Source organism: Pinus tabuliformis, chromosome 2_2, assembly GCF_031772625.1.
Source record: "Pinus tabuliformis cultivar Carrire ecotype Pingquan chromosome 2_2, CPIR1, whole genome shotgun sequence".
Taxonomy (NCBI): Eukaryota; Viridiplantae; Streptophyta; class Pinopsida; order Pinales; family Pinaceae; genus Pinus; species Pinus tabuliformis.
Genome location: NC_142300.1, coordinates 180891193 through 180909957, shown reverse-complemented (window position 1 = coordinate 180909957; position 18765 = coordinate 180891193). Strand labels below are relative to the sequence as shown.

The following is an 18765-nucleotide window of genomic DNA, read 5'->3' as shown; positions in this document are numbered from 1 at the left end:
AATGAAACTAAGAAGGTATACTTCCTATGCTCGCATCTGTGTCTACATGCATCTAGACAAGGCACTCCCAGACTCGGTAAGTCTATATCATGATGATTTTGAATGGATTCAGCCTATAGACTATGAACATGTTCCTTTTCGATGTAGAAAATGCCATGCGCATGGTCATCTTTTCCATGACTGCCCCCTAAATGCAACCCCCAAAACCAATACCACCTTAGAAAAAACTGATGAGGAAGGATTTACTAAAGTCAACACCCATAAAAAGCACCACAAAAAGCCCGCTTCGGGATCCAAAAATCCCACAGCCAACTCAACCATACCCTCCACTAGCAACAACTTTGATATCTTAGCTCAATCAACTTTGAATGACTCTGAACCCACTACCCACACCAAAGATATACTCAAGCAATCTTTGGTAATATAGCCCTCAGCCACAAGGAAAGACTTGAAGCCACCTCAGACCTTGATAAGCCCAACATCCAATCCCACTAAGGAATCTGAATCGAGGTACAATGGAGTGGAAATGGATATCTTTCTCCAAGAACCAATTCATTCAAATGACTTAGTAGCAGGAAGCAACGAGCCCAAACATATGGAAGAGGAGCCTGAAAGTATTGACATTAGGGATATGGATATATTCAGCCTTGAGCAAGCTTGCAAAAGGAAAGAGTTTGATAAAATCCCAGATAGACAACTAGAAAGTTTGGAGGTAATCCTTTCTAGATCACACCAGCAACAAACTTTAGGGATCCAATCGGGCAGTCAATGGGATGGGAAAAACCTTCCCAAAGATACCAAGAAATGAGGAAGAAAGACAAATCTGCAAAGAACCATCATCATTGGGGAAATGTCAGTGGATTCAGGAAGATATTCCAAGTTAACAAAGTACTGCAAGCTGTTACCCAATATTGAACCATGAAGCTCACATCATGGAACTTAAGAGGGTTAAACAGCCATGTGAAGTACAAAATGATCAAAAACATGATACAGCAGGAGAAACCTCAAATTTTCTTCATGGAAGAGACAAAATGTAATAGTAATACCCTCAACACCATTCTCTCAAAAGCCTGGCTAGGAAGCCAGTCAGTAGCAGTGGACGCTTCGGGAGCCTCAGGGGGACTGGAAATAGCATGGGATACACAAGCTATTTCGCTCACTGATTTTCATGTGAATCATAATCTCATTCAAGCAACTTTTCATATTATTAGGACCAATATTCATGGACATCTAACCAATGTCTATTTCCCTCAGGATGCTACGAACAAATTGGCATTGTTGAACACAATTGCAAGTATCAACTCCACCAGAGCCCATCCTCTTTGGATTACAGGGGGGGACTTCAATATGATCACTAAACTTGAAGAAAAGAATGGAGGCCGGGTCAGACTAGAAATGGAAAGTAGCCACTTCAAGGACTTCATACAAAATAACTGGCTCATTGATCTACCTTTTAACAATGGAATGTACACCTGGAACAATAAAAGATCAGGCTCGCAGCAAATAGCCTCGCGGTTGGATTGCTTCTTGTTATCTGATAATGCAATTCATGTAGGAGGAGATTTTACTGCCTCAATATTGCCTCTTTCTGGGTCAGATCACTGGCCCATATCTCTGCAATGGCAAAGACCTGGCAACTCCACAAGGAGACCCTTCCATTTTGAAGCATTTTGGCTTACCCACCTGGAATTCAGTAATATGGTCCTCTCCATTTGGAAAAGTTTCATACCCCCAGAAGGATAAAAAATGTATCAACTTCAACAACAGCTCAAACATCTCAAAGCACATATCAAGCAATGGAATCAAATGACCTTTGGAAATATCTTTCAAGCCCAAAGAGCTCTAGCACAAGAAATGATGGAAATTCAGCAAAAAATAATTATTGCAGGAAGAATAGAAGCCTTGCTTGAAAAATAACGGAACCTTCATAATCAACTGGATGAAAGAAGAAAGAAAGAAGAGATCCTTTGGAAGCAGAAATCCAGAGTAAAATGGCTAAAAGAGGGAGAGCGGAACACGAAATTCTTTCACCGCACCACCATACAAAGAAGAATGCACAACAACATCACACAAATTTAGAATCAGAAGGGATAAATGATGGAAGAACATGATGATATTGAAAGAGAGTTACTCCAACATTTTAAAAATTTTCATTAGTAACCACAAATCAACAAACAACCAACAATAGAACAGATTCTCCAGCATATCCCTAAAATCATAACGGAAGAACATAATCAATTACTCCTTAAACTGGTTACTATACAAGAAGTTGAAACAACAGTGAATCAACTCAAAGAGGGGAAAGCTTCGGGACCAGATGGATTTACCTCCAACTTCTTTCATAAATTCTTGGATCTCATCAATATGGATGTCTGGCAAGTTGTGGAAAAATCTAGAACTTTGCATTGGTTGCTTCCATCTCTAAATGCCACCTTTATTGCACTCATACCTAAAGAACAAAATTCTATAACTTCGGACAAATTCAGGCCAATATCTCTCTGCAATGTTATCTACAAAGTCATATCCAAAGTCATAGCATCCCATTTGAAACCGTTGCTTCCCTTGCTAATATGGCCAGAACAATCGGGATACGTAGAAGGATAGAAAATTAATGGCATCATCCTCACACATGAGGTTATTCATTCTTTAAAGTGCAGCAAAAAAGCAGGTATGCTTCTCAAAATTGATCTCTAAAAATCTTTTGACAAATTAAGCTGGATATACGTGCAAATAATGCTATCTGCCTTTGGTTTCTCTCCACCCTAGGTCAGATGGGTAATGAATCTGGTCTCCTCTACTTTTTTCTCCATTTTAGTAAATGGCATTCCCTCTCGACCTTTCCACCCCTCTAGAGGCATTTGCAAAGGAGACCCTCTCTCTCCCTTTCTTTTTGTGTTAATGGCTGAAAGGCTAGGACGTCTAATTAAGAATGCTCTTCAAACTTAGCAGCTCAGAGGCATCTCACTCCATGAATCCCCAGCCATCACTCATCAACAGTTTGTAGATGACAACATGTTGTTTGGGCACCCTTCAGTTCAAGAAGCATTTAAATTTAAATCCCTACTTGATGAATATTTGGAAGCATCTGGAGCCAGCATCAACACTGCAAAATCCCAAATTTTCTTTTTTCACACTCCCCCCTCCACTCAATCCTCTATATCTCGCATCCTCAGATTTTCTAAAGCCTCCTTACCCTCAAAGTATTTAGGCACCCCTTTGACTGATTCAGCTATTAAACATGCCTCATGGCATTTTCTCCTCGAAAAGCTTGAAGCCCGCCTTTCTTCCTGGACTTATAGAGCCCTTAATATGGCTAGTCATATGGTGTTGGTTAAGGCCGTCTTACAATCGATGCCTCTATATCTTTTCTCTATCTTAGCAGCACCAAAGTGGGTGCTTAAAAGAATAAAAAATTTACAACGTAACTTTCTATGGGGATCCTTAGGCCAAAATAGAAAATGGGCATTGGTTAAATGGACCATAGTTTGCCTTCCTAAAAAATATGGAGGGATGGGTCTCCGAGATCCTCAACATAGCAATGTTGTTATGGGAGCAAGGATATGGTGGAAATGTCTCTCAGCTCCACACACACCGTGGGCAACACTATGGACTGCCAAATATGCAAATAACAGACCGCCAGATGAATTAATCAGACTTCTTCCCACTAAAAAGGGCTCCCTAATCTGGAATGCAGCAAGACAACATAGCAACATGATACAAAAGCACAGTTTCTGGGAAATCAGAGATGGCGGTAATGCTCGTTTCTGGGTTGACTCTTGGCATCAAAGACCACGGCTCAGCAATTTGTTTATACTTCCACATACAGAGGATTGGGCACAGCATTAGGAGGAAAAATTCAATCAGCACTAGACTCCAGCCCTCAATCAGGGATATAGACAATGGCTAAAAGCAGCACAAATAATCCGACAAGGAATAGAGAAAATCCACAATGAGCTTGACACAGAACTCACGAATAGAAAAATCTGATTCTCAGACAAGAAGGATATTCTGAGATGGGGGTATACACCACGTGGGACTTTTACTACAAAGGAAGCATACAACCTCTTGATTGGCTATCAAGATGGAAAAGATCCAATGTGGGACAAAATCTGGTCTCCGGTTATTTGGCCCAAGGTCTCAACGTTTCTCTAGCTGCTATGTCAAAAAAGAATTCTCACCTGGGACAATCTAAGGAAGAAAAGCTTCCATGGGCCCTCTAGATGCCCCAATTGCAACCAACAGGAAGAGACAATACAGCATCTCATGGACACATGCCACCTTGCCAATAAACTATGGGAAAAATTTGAATTCAGATGTCAAAAAAGGGGTAGAGTAACAGAGAATATTACAAACACCATTTGAAACTGGATAATTGATCCTTACAAGAGCAGGTTGCTAAACTCTCTATGGAAAATTATTCTGGGCCTACTTGTTTGGACTTTATAGAAAGAAAGAAATAGGCGCATATTTAAGAATCAATGCACTACTCTAGATACCATATGGAATAATTTTTGCAACAACCTTAAGGAAACCTTGGCTCTTCAAAATTGGCATGAGGAGGACTTACCTACCCTACCTCAGGAGAAGAACATATGGAAGAATTGGCATCTTTGGATTTCCTAAACTCATGAGCACCCTAGCAACCTCTCGCACAATTCCAAAGCTCCAATTTAATGGCAACCTCCTTCCCAAGGAATGATACAATTAAATTTTGATGGAGCCTCCAAAGGCAACCCAGGCATGGTAGGCTATGGAGGAATCTTCAGGGATCATGGAAGCAAACCACTCTTGATATTCTATGGATCAAAAGGTTGGGACATAAACAACTCAGCGGAACTAGAAGGACTATTGTAGGGACTGTGCTTGGCTCAGTAGCATGGTTTTTTCCCTATAATAATTTAAGGAGACTCACACATCCTCATCGCCATAGCCAATCAAATTCTTCAAGGAACACTTGCCCACAAAGTAGCCAACAGCTGGAGACTAGCGGCTCATTTAGAGCTCATATAAAAATGGCTCTTAACCAATAGAGCAATCACATTCCAACATATCAAAAGGGAAGGCAATAAAGTGGTGGATCTCCTGGCAAATCTGGGGGTGGATAATGAATGAGTTCTTACCGCGGGCTTGCTTGACATTTTAAATAACAGCTCTCATTTGCAGGAATGCATCGGTCTGGTGCAAAAATATGCAACACTCCCAGATGCGGGTGATTAATCACATTGGTACAATGCAAAAAATCTGGGCTGGAAAGTGCCGCGGCCACATGGCCACCCACACTTCCAGCCAGAAGCCCACTGCCATAATTAATGGCATTTTAATGCTGTGTGAAAGCCAAGGAAACCTCACTTTGATCCATAAGATGGTGATTTCGAACCACCTTCCCCTTGTTATGCCTCCTTTGAATTGTAACTGCCTCCTCACTGCTACAGAGCCAAGCTCGTGCACGACAATGGGGAGAAGGTACTAGATCCTCTGCTGTATTGAAATGGTTGAAGGTGTCCACTTCATGAATAATATGCTTTGCTGCTTCAGCCCTGAATTCTACTTCTAAACTTCAAATTCCCCATTCTCCTGCTCCCATTGGCCATTCTATCCCTCGTTCTACTCCTCCTAACACTTATCGAACCAACTCCAACCAGGAAAATATGCCTCGTTTGCAGCACAGGTTGCGATGTAGAAGGGGCAGCAGCAGAGGCAGAGCAACTTGCCCTCCCTTGATGTCACTCCCTAACTCTATTCCTTCGGATTCCTCCTCTCCCTTGACAGAGGATCACTTCATGGATCGGTATCCCGCCACGTGCAGTGGTAGGGGGCGTGCTCACACAACCGGCTCTGGGCATGTTGCAGACGCTCATTAACCTCCTGATTCCTCTGTCCTGACGATGCAACCTTGCCATTCTACCCAGTTTCAGTTTCGTTGCACGCTGGAGCGCCCGTGCATTATCGCTACCATTTATGTTTCTTTGTGAGAGGAGCCACAAAGCTTTGTTATCCCGACTCACTTCATTTTGGAAAGGACTGACACCAGCAGAAGGAAAACTCCTGATAGTAGCTTTGGGACTTGCAGAACACATGGTGAAGTTGTGAACCGAATGGACCCAGCTCTGAGACACAATACTCCAGGAAGAAATAAGAATATGGAAGTAACAACGAGTGAGAAAAAACATAATGAAGATGACTTAGAGGCTTACAGGTGTCTAATTGTGGAGGAACCTCTACCACCTAATGACACCTAGCAGGCCAAGGTTTATTTCAAGTTTCTTTGAGCACCCGATCACCAACTTAGGGGTATTTTCTAATGTTTGTTGTTGTAATTGTTGTCAATTTTGTTGTTTTGTTCAAAAAACTATTCAACAATGCTATTACAGGCTGGTTCACCTATGTGTGCAGCACACTTCTCGAGTTTTGGACTGGTTTCCCCAATGAGGGTAGTCATTTTGAGGTATTGTTTGTTAAAACATGGTAAAATCTGAGATAGGTTCTGAAGTGGCCGGTGCCTCCATGTATTATTTTTTGTTACATTAATAGAATTAGTCATATTTAGAAAAAAAAAAGATATTTTAGAGGTGTCTACCACAGAGAATTGAAGCCAAAAAAATTATTTATGGATACATATGGAAATATTAAAATATCATATTTTGGCCTAAGTGCATTGTCACATCAATTCAATGGTGTCAGTTTGATTCACATCGCTCGTGGACCACCTTAATAAAAGATTTAGTTAACGCTTTGATTTGGTCATCAAAGGGTACAATAATTTAAACATAATTAATAAAGGCATAGTGGTTCTATTATGGTCTAAGTTGGAGCATTGAGGGAACTAGTTTTATATGCCATGCATTTTATAGAGAAGAGCTTAGATAGTTTAGATGATGAGGTGTGACCATGAGTGTTGTAGGTGTGCATAGATTTACATCAACTAGTTGAGCGATTGATTGTGTAAGTCATAGATTAGACAGTGTGCACTATGCTTAGATGATAGATTCATATCATGAGTGTGTAAGATCAGAGTTATAGAGGATGGAATTCTAGAAAATACATCCCATTTATAAAAAAATATAGAGTAGAAGGGAACTCTAATCTGTTGGTCTCATCACATGTGGAAAATTTCATTTATGATCCATGATTTGTCTCCCATCGCACATTGTGTCATTAATGTGCAATCCCACCACATCCTTAATCTATGATGGTGCAAAAAATATCATCGTTTATCTTCCCCATCACAAATCATAATCATATATATCATAATAATTTTATATCCTACCCATGAGTACGATTTGTGGTCATTATTTATCTCTTACCATTTTCCACCCTCATCACACATTGTTGATGCACATCACACTTGGATCCACATCCCTTTTCCTCATGAGCTGCATTTTTGGTTTGTGATCAAGACACAAGAGATGGCTCTATTGCTACCCTGAAATCATGAACTGTAACCACAATTTACAATCCTTCCCCACATTCCTTCTATATATATGATTAGCGACTACAACATATCTCTAATTGCATCACCATCTATGGCGACCTCCTCCATCCCATTCTTAAATTGCAACTCCTTAGTTGCACCTTATTCAACTGGATTGCATCCCTTATTTCATTGCATTTCCCCTAATTAGATAATGACCCCGCTCATTTGAACACAAAAAGGATCCAATTTCATTGCCCTCCCTCTTGTTAGACCACAACTTACCTTATCAAATCATGGCATTCTCTCACATTGCATAACGATTCAGTTGGAATGCATGTCCACTTTCTCAAAGTAATTTGACATATTTATAACTTGATAAAGGTTGGAATGATTTCAAACTTATTTCCAAAGATTCTTAGTATAGTTATTGTTATTGTGGTGATGAAATGAAATATACGATTCCAAGTAATGATTTTGACCAACATTCTCATAAAAAGGTTGTCCCATATATTCATTGTATAAGGATTCATAGTTGATGATAAAGGGACATGCATATTTTGAATTTATAGCTTTGAAAGAGCATGTCAAATTTCACCCAGAAAATGTTCCAAAAGTTTAATACTTTGATCGTGGCATGGATCTATTTGTTATGTGTTACTTAGAACCCCCACACATCATTTTGCACAAAGATATAACAACTAGTGTTGAGTAACCACTTTTGGAAGAACATATATTAGATCTCTTTTATATCTTTCACAATAGAGCACAAGGCTTAAGTTACTTAATTATTTAGCAATGTGGAGATGTGTGGGCTCACAAAAAAATTGATATTTTCATAACCATATATGTTAGCACCACACAACCATTGCACTTCTCCTTATGTTGACAAATATGTTGAGGTTGTATAGGAGGATGATCATTTGAATTTGTAAGTTACTAAATTGAAATCGATGTAATGTTTTTTTTTCTTATTATTGAAATGAAGTATGCATTTTATTATTTTGTGAGAGGAAATCAGAACTTATTCATGGATACTTACAAATCAAGTTATAGATCCAAAATTTTCATTTTATGGCCCAATTGGTTTTGGTATTGGTGCTTTTATCGAAAATTTAATTCTTGCATTCTTATCACAAGATGGCCATGGAAACTACGAGAACCAATTTCAGGACTATAAATAATGGATTGTTCAACTCATAGAAGAAACATGGAACCTTTTCAAGTGAAGTTTTCTTCTCTATGGTATTAAAACATGGAACGATGTGGTGATTCTTATCTATAAGCTATATATAATATTCTTGAGGTTATATTTCTCATACAACAAAGGTATACAAAATATTTGTGACATCCTTGGATTTGGTGCTACAAAAAAATATCAGGAGAATTGTTGGGGTATCTCTTGTAGAAGACTTTGAATCAATTAAATATGCAAGTAAGTGATTAGAGTGTGAGCACTGAGTTCTTAATTTTTCAAATATGCATCCCGATAATTATTCATGATTGGTTGGAATTCAAATTGGGAAATTACAAAATCTCGGGAAGAGGTTCCACCTTGTATCCTAGCATGATGCCACAGTGCAACCTAATCATCCAACAAATTCATTATATTCCCATTATAAATATATATGGTTGAATTGGGACATAGTTATTAAGATGAGAAAGTTAAGAAGGTACCTTAGGGCTCGTTCAAATTGAATGGGAAACAGGTGAAACCATGGCTTCTTTCATCTTCCACAAGGAAGTGTCCTAAAGGTTGAGTCATTATAATTTCCTCTTGTAATATTGTGAAAATTATCTTGTCATAAAATATTGAATATCAAGGTCATGTAAAATACCATATGATGTAAATTCATTAGAAGTGAAAGAGTCATTGAGAAGTGGAATAGGTCATAGGGGATTCGAAGAGTCACAGGGAAGGTGAAAGGTCACCTTTCACACTTTCTATAAACGTATCCTCATGACCAATTCAACGGGACTTTTATCATTTTAGCTATGTTAGAATTTAGATAGTTGTTTGTGCTTAGGAAGCTCAAAGCACTCTATTCTTAGAAAAATTTTAGCTGAGTGGTGGTGAGGCTAGGGTTTTGTCTTGGAGGTGATATGAGAAACCCTCATTCCACTATAGGATTTTTGATAGGTTGTGGCATATTTACTTGGATCTGCAACATAATTAATGAGATGTTCTTCATGTTTTTGGCACAGATTCCAATGCCTTCCTCTATTGGTTGTAATGGCTAATTGACACTCCAATGAAGTTTGCATGCGGGCTTTGATATTTTTTTTATGTTTATGAACTAATTCATAGCTATTGCTTACATGTTTTCTTCTAATCTTTGCTTTCTTATATCACGCTAATAATATTAACTAAATATTAACTAAATATAAACTAATTTACAATTGACCCCTAGTACTTTCTTGTTTGTATGCTCAGCTAGTCTTAGCTAACTGATTCCTCTTGACGCATACTTTTCTTTTTTCCTTTTCTTTTATGTTATTGCAAGTTGCTCTTCTATTTTATCGATTGTGGGTTGATTTCATCCTCATTCTCTAGGAATTTCACACTAACTTCTCTGCACTTGATACCAAAGGGTAAAACACACATGGTGGTAGTCGGTCCGACATACCAAATGTGGGTCCTATCCCAAATGGAGTGAGATCTAATTGGGACTTCACATTGGGGAGACCCCTTAAGTGTTGGTACTGCATTTTACCCCATCAATAGGACCAAAAAAATTGTAGAAAAACAACCAAAATATAAAATTGTGTTGTGAGCCACATTGGTATCCATCAGGATCACCTTCAACTATTTTTAATTTCTTATTTAAACGCATTTCTTCCACTTTCTACAAGAAATTACAACATCTTCCTATATTTACAATGCCTCATCATGTATCAATATTATATGTATTAGTGTTGCAAGATAGTTTTTTCTTTAATTTAATTGACTAATATGGATCCTCTATCAAATGTATTTTATTTTAACTTATCATCCAAAATAAAAAAACAAATATTATTCACATACCTAGATACTCTTTTCTCTCTATCCTCCTTGTGTCTATCTCAACTCTATTTTTTGTAAAATTCTTTAATGTAATTTTTAACACTCATCCTTTTGTCTCGAGTTATGGAATTTATCAAACAACATTTGTTTGTAATCCATTGAGAAATATTTTCCTTCACAATTTTATGACCATCCTACTTCAACTCATAATTATCTTCTCCTCCCTTGTAAATCTATTTTCACTACAAAAAATCCCATGAAATAGCCATGTTTCCATTCAACTTCACTCTAATAGAGTTCATTATCTAAGGATATTCCATTATTCTAAACTTGAAATACCTTTCCAATTCACTAAGTCAATACATTTATTCCTCTACTTTTAATATTTCAAAATAGCAAGAAAGATTCTTATCTTCAAAAATTTATTTCTCTTCAAATTGCTCACATTTTTCAATGCATCACCTACTTCCATTTCATCATCTTCCTCTTCTTAAAATTTTGACTCACTCTCTTTGATTATTTTGTTTTATTTCCTAATATCTCAACCATGTATTCTTTTTCTTTTCTCTCTCCCTCCCTCTCTCTCTCTAAGTTTACACAAACACACAACATAGAACATGATTACTTAATTATGGGGTAATAATTTATTGATGTATTAATGTTCAAATTATGATGGGGTAATAATTTATTTCCTAATATTTGATTCTTGTATTCTTCTCTCTCTCTCTCTCTAAGTTTACACAACATAGAACATGATTACCTAATGATGGGTAAATAATTTATGTATGTATTAATGTTCAAAGTATATAAATTATAAGTGCCAACATGGAGCTTTGATCTCTTCCTTAGTTTGACTTTCAATGATTTCCCTACTCGAGTCAACAAATAATTTGGATACAATGGTTAACTAACACAACTATATTGCAAATAATCTTATTATTATAATGTTTACCTCCTAAAATTTCTTTCTACATATTCATCTTCATCTTCCCTTTGAAATATTTATCTTTGTATCTTGCTATTCATTGTCCCTTATTATGGCCTCCCACCTTCCTCTAGCACATCAAATGTCTTTGTGGCATTGATATCATGTTGCATTGGAATCTTCTTATTATGCCCATCTTTTGCACTCATTAACTTATTTTGCTGTTCTTTTCATCCATTGTTTTCTACTCACTTATATAGTTTGGGATTGTTGGGTTCATTAATTTTTGATACCATGCTTTATGTGCTTTTAGTTTCATGCACTTTCTTCATATATCCGAAGCTATGAAAATAAATTTGTTGTTGTTGTACTTGTACATATGTGCTTCTCTTCATCTCTTTCCCTTTCATATACTACTCATATTCTTGATTAGAATTTTTATCTATGCTGTTTTGGCACATCCATGTCTTGAAAGTCCTGTAAATTCAAAATTATTAGGAATTTGATTGAAATTTATATAAAAATCAAGAAATTTAGCATTAGATATATAAACCAAATCAATTATCATAAGAAATGTCCGAAATTATTGAACTACTTTGATTCCCCAAGTATTTTATACAAGGCCAACTTATATTTCTTTGCATGCATCTTCTTAACATTTTCAACTATATGAACATTATTATCACAAAAAAAGAATACAAGCCATAAAGTTGGAACTTGAGATACATCATATAATAAGTGTTATGCTACTAAAAGCTAGATGGATATCAATACAATAGCTAGTGGCATTTGGAAATAGCTCACAACATAATTATATTGTTTTTCCACTCCAAGGAGCAATATAAGGCTGCAATATTCGTCATACCTCTAATTAAACGTGATGGTTTTTATATAAAGATATAAGTACAAAGCTATACTACATTATGCTAATGCATGGAGAAGGAAAATATTATTACTAATAATTGTATTAAAACATATTTACAAGCCTAACAAGAACTACGACTTCAAAATGATAATTCTAGCCCCTAAAACTAATATTTCTACATCAAAAACACAAAGATCAACTCCTAAATTGAAAAGTGATGCTACTAATAGCTTATATACATATATATATATATATATATATATATACCTTTTGCAAACTTGAACCATAATGTCGCTAAAAATAATCAATCCCAAAAATTAAAAAGTGGTTTTTTCAATAACATTTTTTTTGTTTGCAATGGCACTAATTCTTCAAGCCATGATTTCAAAAATATTATAATTGTAACCTTGAAATTTTTTTTATACTACTAGCACCTATTTTCAATTCTAGAGTTTATTTAAAGGTTTTGGTTTCAACAATTTATTATTAAGGCCATGGTTTTAACCAAGTTGTAATATTAATGCCAAAAAATAGTTATTTTGTCAATATTACTTTTCAATCCAAAGTTTTATTCTAAGACTTTTTTTAGAAACATTAAAAATCATGGTTGAAAAATAATGTAATTTTAACCCCCAAAAAAAGTTGGTACTAGTGCCACCACCTTTTGAAATGAGGATAAAATCAACTATTAAACACAACCTTTAAAAAAGTGAAAACTTTTGAGGGTTATTGTTATGTTGGTAATATTTTTCAAAGTAAATGAGATAAAAATTAGAGAAGGAGAATCTTACCACTCACCAGAGTACTAAGTATATAATATTAATAAAAGAGTGAATCTAAATAACATAAATCAAGTGAGGTTGATACCATCTATCCACTAATTTTCTTTATTAGAAGGATATGCTAAGGGGAGTCCTTTTTTTTTAATTTCAACTTAATATGGGAGGTCATCGAGGTCAATGAGAATTGATCCGAACTTAAATAGGAATGAAACAACTTATGAATATAATAATAAAAATACAGAGATGTAGCATAAAAACACTTCATTTCATTAATAGAAAATATTGAACTATGCTTACAAACAGAATGGAAATAAGATAGCTCGAGCGATGGTAGCTTATCCCTATGAAGAGATGTGGCAGCTACATGCCTCTGAACTATCTTACAATGAGGTTCAAAGGCCTATTCATTATTTAGAAACAATGGAAAACCCTAAACATCCAAAAACCTAACCCTAGGAGATGAAGTGCCAAAACTTTGGGCCCCGTTTGGGGTAAATTGGTACATCAACTTCCTGGGGTGGTAACTTTTGTATACACTCTTTGTTTGGCTATCATAATACCTCGTTTCGAAGATCTCGAAGATGAGGCCAAAAGTGAATGGGTAACTAAATTTGAGACATTTTATGTCTCTCTGTTTTCCCTGAAAATGTCATTTAGGGCCTCAAAATGGCTCTAGAAGTTCAGGACCCGAAAAATGCCAAAAATAGTAAATTGTGCTACAATTAAGGAAATCGAAAAAATGAAAGAGACAGTGTGAGGGGTCCAAGTGGAATAGGTAGGTGGCCACCAATATGCACCTAGATCAAGAAATGTGTTGTAAAAGCTCACATAGTTTGAGTCCCAACTCCTTATACCATGAACTCATTGGGGACACACTTAGAAAAATAGATAAAGAGTATACCACTATGATATCAATAATATTAATTTATGAAGGGAACAAAATGATATACAAAACTGTAACCAAAATATAGAGATACTCTAAAACTTGATTCCTATTAATAAATGGAAAGTTTTGAAACTATATAAATGAAGAATGAAACAAATTAGCTTGAATGGTGGTAGATTATCTCTAAGAAGATATGCGATGGCTACAAACCTTCTTGAATTGTCTTACAATGAGGCTCCAAGGATTTTTTATCATAAAGCAATGAAAAAACCGTAAACATCCAAAAATCTAACCCTAGGAGATAAAACACCAAAAAGGCATGTGGGCCTCGAAAGAGTAAGTTGGAACACTATATTTTGGGGGTCATAATATTGGCATACAATGTTTGTTTAGAGTGCTCGGTAGCCCGTTGGAAATTTCTAACCGAGAAGTACATTTTCTGGTTGCACTTGGAAATATATGGCTCTCAAGTGCCTATTTTTCCAAAAACATATTTTAGGGCCTCAAAATGGATCTGGAAGTTTAGGACCTATTGTAGCCACTACAACCCCAACCAAAAATTTTACCCTATACATCTAAATTTTGGTCCCCTTTCTTTTCGAGGTTTTAATAGTTATTCTCATTGTTGGACTGGGTCAAAATCCTTAAATAACTTAGGTACCATCAGAGAAACAATTTATTATATTTTCATGAGCGACATTTTTTATGTTTGCCTACCTTGCTTCACCTTCATTCCCATTTTATGGATACGTTAGGGTTTAAGGAATTTTCCTTCAATCAATTTTGCAAAATATTTTTGAACCTTGTTTCTCCATTCATGATTACATATGTTAAGGGTGTTTTATTTTAATAAGTTATGAATAATTTACTTACGTATGTCATATATGTTTAGGGTTTGAATGGAGTTATGATTGGAAAATAAGGATTACCACCATTAGAAGTGGCTCTTAAATGAAAGTTGATACCATTGGATCAGCATGATTGGAAGGTCATGGCTAGGAAGAATAATTTACATTGTAGTTAAGTTTAGATCTCTCGAATTAGACATTGTACATCGTACTTGGATGGAATTCTAGCAATACTTCCCATTTATAAAAAATAGCAGAGCAGAATGGAACTCCAACCTATTGGTCACATCATAGGTTGAAAATGTGATTTGTGATCCATGATTTACCTCCCATCGCACACCGCGTCATTAATCTACAACCCCACTCCATCCTTAATCTATGATTGTGAAAAAAATATCGTGGTTTACCTCCCCCATATTAAATCATAATAAAATATATCATCATAAATTTATATCCTATCCATGAGTACGATCTATGATCATGATTTCCCTATTACCCTTTTCCACCCTCATCACACATTGTTGGTGCACATCACACTTGGATCCACATCCCTTTCCCTCATGATATTCATTTTCATCTTGCGATAAATACACAAGAAATGGTTCTATTACTACACTATAATCGTGAATTGTTATCATAATTTACAGTCCTTCCCCACATTCCTTCTATATATACAATTGGCACATGCAACATATTGCTAATCTCATCACCATCTGTGGTGACCTCCTTTGTTGCATTCTTAAAATGCGACTCCTCATTTGCACTTTATTCAACTAGATTGCACACCTCCCTTCATTTAATTTCCCTTAATTAGATCATGATTGCCCTCATCTGAACACGAAAAAGAGCCAATTGCATTGCCTTCCCTCTTGTGAGACCACAAATTACCTTATCAAATCATGGCATTCTCTCATATCGCATTACGATTCAGTTGTAGTGTATGCCCACCTTCCTCAAAGTAATTTGATAGAATTATAATTCGATAAAGGTTCTAACAATTTCCAATCTATGCCCAAAGGTTCTCAGTATAGTTTTTGTCATTGTGGTGATGAAATGATATATATGATTCAAAGTAATGAAAGTTTGTCCCATATAATCATTGTACAAGGGATTCATAGTTGACGATAAAGGAACATGCATATTTTGAATTTATAGCTTTGAAAGACCATGTCAAATTTCACCCAAAACAAGTTCCAAAATTTTATTACTTTGATCATTGCATGGCTCTATTTGTTATGTTTTACGTGGAACCCCCACACATCATTTTGCACAGTGGTCTAACACCTAGTGTTGAGTATGCACTTTTGGAAGAACATATGTTAGATTTCTTTTATATATTTCCACAATATAGAACAAGGCTTAAGCTACTTGATTCTTTAGCAGTGTGGAGATGTGTAGACTCACTGAAAAAGTCATATTTTTAGATCCATATATGTTAGCACCAAACAACCATTGCACTTCTCTTTATCTTGATAAATATGCTAAGGATGTATAGGAGGATGATCAATTGAAGTTGGAATTTATTGAACTGAAATCGAAGTAATGATTGTTATTTTAGATTGAAATCAAATATGCATTTTATTGTTTTGTGAGAGGACATGAGATCTTATTCAAGGAGACTTACAAATCAACTCAACTTATAGATCTAGAATTTTCCTTTTATGGCCCAATTGGTTTTGGTAGTGGTGCTTTTATCGATAATTTAGTTATTGCATTATTCTCACAATATGACCATGGAAACTATGAACTAATGCCAGTACTATAAACGATGGATTGTTCAACTCGTAGAAGAAACATGGAACCTTTTGAAGCAATGTTTACTTCTTTATGGAATGAAAACATGGAACATTGTGGTGATGCTTATTTAGAAGCTATATGTAATAGTATTGAGGATATATTGCTTGTACAACAAAAGTATATGAAATATCTATTCCATGATAACCTTGGATTTGGTGCTGCAAAAAATTATCAAGAGAATTTTTGGGGTAGCTCTTGTAGATGATTTTTAATTAATTAAAGATGTAAGAAAGTGATTAGATTGTGAGCATTGAGTTCTTAATTTTTCAAATATACATCCCAATAATTATTCATGATGGTTTAGAATTCAAATTGGTGAATTGTTGAAGCTCACGCAAAGGTTCTAGCTTGGATCCTAGCATGATGCCATGGTGTAACCTAATCAACCAAAAAATTAACTATATTCCCACTATAAATATAGATGGTTTAACTGAGACAAAGCTATTAATATGAGAAAGTTGAGTAGGTACCTTAGGGATCGTTCAAATTCAAGGGGAAATAAGTGCAACCATAACTTCTTTCATCTTCCACAAAGAATTTTCCTAAAGGTTGATTCATTGTATTTTCCTCTTGTAATATTGTGAACATTATATTCTCATAAAATATTAAATATCAAGATCATGTAAAAGCTCATACGATTGTTAAATTTATTTGAAGTGAAAGAGTCATTGAGAAGTGTAATAGGTCATAGGGGATTTGAGGATTCACGAAGAAGGTGAAATTTCATCTTTCATCCTTTCCATAAACATATCCTCATGCCTAATTCAAAGGTACTTTTAGCACTTGAGATATATTAGAATTTATATAGTTGTTTATGCTTAGGAATCTGAAAGCACTCTACTCTTGGAAATGTTTTCGTTGAGTGGTGGTGAGGCTAGAGTTTTATCTTGGAGGTGATATGAGTAGCCATTATTAAACTATTGGATTTTGGCAGGCTTGTGGAATATTTACTTGGACTTTAGCATAATTAATGATATGTCCTTCATGTTTTTGGCATAGATTTGATGCATTCATGTATTAGTCATAATGACAAAACCGATATTTCAATAACATCTGCATTTATGCTTTCATATTAGCTCTATGTTGATAACTAATTCATACGTATCGCTTATATGTTTTCTTTGAATGTTTTCTTTATTATTTCACACTAATGCTAGTAACTAACTATGAACTAATTTGCAGTTGACCTCTAGTAATTTCTTGCTTGTATGCTCAACAAGTCTTAGCTAACTCATTCCTCTTAAGGAATTTTTTCTCATTGTTTTTCTTTTATGTTCTTGTATATTGTTCAACTAGTTTGTTGATTGCGGGTTGATTTCATCCTCATTCTCTAGGAATTTCACACTTTCTTTCACACTAAATTCTCTGTATTTGATAGCCAATATTAAAACACACATGGTGGAAGCCAAGCCCACATGTCATATATGGATCCTATCCCAAATGGTGTGAGGCCTAATTGGAACTTCACATTGGGAAGACCCCTTAATTGTTGGTAGTACATTTTCCCCATCAATAGGATGAAAAACGTTGTATAAAAACTACCAAAATAAAATATTGTGTTGTGAGCCACACCATTATCCATCGGGATCACCATCACCTATTTTTCATTACTTATTTACATGCATATCTTCCACCTTCTACAATAACTTACAACATTTTCCTCTACTTATAGTGCCTCATCATGTATCACTACTTATAGTGCCTCATCATGTATTAATTTTCTATGTATTAGAGTTGAAATATAGTTTCTTTTGTACTTTTAATTGACTAATATGCATCCTCTATCAAATTAATTGTATTCCAACTTATCATTAAAATTAAAAAAAAAAATATTATTCACATACTTAGATACGATTTTCTCTCTATCCTGCTTGTGTTTGGCTCAACTCCAGAGTCCATATTTTGAAAAATATTTAATGTACTTATTTACACTAGTGCATTTGTCTCAAGTTATGGAATTTATCAAGCAATTTTTTTTGTAATCCATTGAGAAATAATTTCCCTCGCAATTTTATGACCATCCTGTTTCAACACATAATTATTTTGTCCCCCTTTTAAATCTATTTTCACTACAAAAAATACCACCAAACAACAATTTTTCCATTCAACTTCACACTAATAGAGTTCATTATCTAATTATATTCCATTCTTTTAAACTTGAAATACCTTTCCAATTCACTGAGTCAATACATTGATTCCTCTACTTTCAACATTTCACCATAGCAAGAAAAATTCCTATCTTCAAAA

At 35.4% G+C, this 18765-nt stretch overlaps 1 pseudogene; it reads left to right on the top strand.

The window, feature by feature from the left end:
• Window positions 1-918: 918 nt before the first annotated feature.
• On the top strand, window positions 919-16754 carry LOC149191994 (methylthioribose kinase-like; annotated as a pseudogene).
• Window positions 16755-18765: the final 2011 nt, after the last annotated feature.